Source organism: Triticum dicoccoides, chromosome 1B (genome assembly GCF_002162155.2).
Source record: "Triticum dicoccoides isolate Atlit2015 ecotype Zavitan chromosome 1B, WEW_v2.0, whole genome shotgun sequence".
Lineage (NCBI taxonomy): Eukaryota > Viridiplantae > Streptophyta > Magnoliopsida > Poales > Poaceae > Triticum > Triticum dicoccoides.
The window spans coordinates 33,732,937-33,734,729 of record NC_041381.1 but is presented as its reverse complement, the minus strand read 5'-3'; positions in this window follow the sequence as shown (position 1 = coordinate 33,734,729).

Here is a 1,793-nt window from a genome sequence, read left to right as displayed (position 1 = left end):
GATGCATTATTTTCACATTAGGTGATGTTACATGAGTAGATGATTTCTTTATTTTAGGAATATGTTTGTAGTTGGTAGATGATTCTATAGGTAGTATAGTTGGATATGTAGGCAAAAACAATTCGGGTTAGTTTATATGTTATCCACCAAAGGCTTAGTTTGATAATTTGGTTGAATTATAGATGATGTATGCATGTGCTAGTAAATTAGTTATATGTTGGCAAGCAAATCTATTTACAAAAAATATGATATGTGTAAAGTGGTATGACAATACGGTTGAATATATAGATGGCATAATATTTTTTGCAAAAGAGATGATGAAATTTGATGATTGTGTGTGACATGATTTGTTCAATAGATTGGTATGGGTACTCGTATATGATATGTATTTATTAGAATTGTCAACAGGAATGCTTTAAGAGATGTTGCATATGAAGAAATTTTGCATAACTTGGAGAAGCAAATTTTATTGTTTGTAATTGTAGTTCATGTTGTGATTTGTTTGGTAGGATGGCGGATGATGATGGACCTTGGTATGACAGATTAATCGAGGAGTTTGATAGGGAACATCGTGCTCGTGCCATTGAGAACGGAAAGGTAAGAAGCAAGACTTATCAATTTTCGTTGTTACTCATTTGTGTTTTTGTATTGATCAAAGCATCACTTTATTTGCAGTCTGTAGTTGCTATGCGCATAAGGGGTCATGCCACTGATGACTTTCCTTGCAACGCATGGTACAAGCCGTACATTTGGAGATTGGGTCTTCTCCCATTCGTGTTGCAGTTTAAGCTAGATGTAGATGTGTATGGTAAGGATTATGATCAGAAGGCTTATCATTCTATGATTAGTTCTCTTCTTTATCTAAGTGCATCTAGACCTCACATTATGTTGAGTGTTTGCATGTGTGCCCGCTATCAAGCTGCACCAAAAGAATAGCATCACCAAGCGGTCAAGTGCATTCTAAAATATTTGGCTCACATCCCCACCTTAGGTTTATGGTATCCTAAGGGAGCATAGTTTGATCTCGTTGGATATTCAGACTCAGATTGGGTTGGTGACTTGGTTGATAGGAAATCTACTTCGGGAACATGCCATTTCCTCGGTAGATCATGGGTTTGTTGGTCATCAAGGAAGCAGAATTGTGTATCTCTTTACATGGCTGAGGCCGAATATATTGCTGCTGGCGCTTGTTGCAATTAGTTGTTGTGGATGAAGCTGACTTTGAAGGATTGTGGCACCAAGGTCAAGCATATTCCTCTTTATTGTGACACTGAGGGTGCTATCAAAATTGCACATAATCCTGTGCAACATTCTCCCACGAAGCATATTGCCATCAGACATCATTTCATTCGCGATTATGTTGCTTGAGAGGATATTATCATCAATCATGTCAAGACTAAATACAATCTCACTGATATTTTCGCCAAGCCTCTCGACGAGAAAATATTTTGTGCATTACGGTGTGAGCTAAATATCCTGGACTTCGCAAACGTGCAGTAAACTGGACTCGGCACCCGTGCTAACACTTCCACATCTTAGAAGGAATGGGTGCATAACAATCGAAGAGTTTGAAAATTTAGACAAAGTGAAGTAAGATGGACCGTTCACTAAGCCATCTGACCATAATCGCCGGCACAAGAGTATGCGTCCACTGCAAATCGTTCCATGCATGGTTAATCGGGCACACCGGTGTACGTTTGTGGATCGGTATTAGCTAATCCTGAGTGTGGATACTGTAAGCAATGGTGGAGCTAATCCTGATTTGTGGATGCTCTAAGCAACGGCGGAGCTAT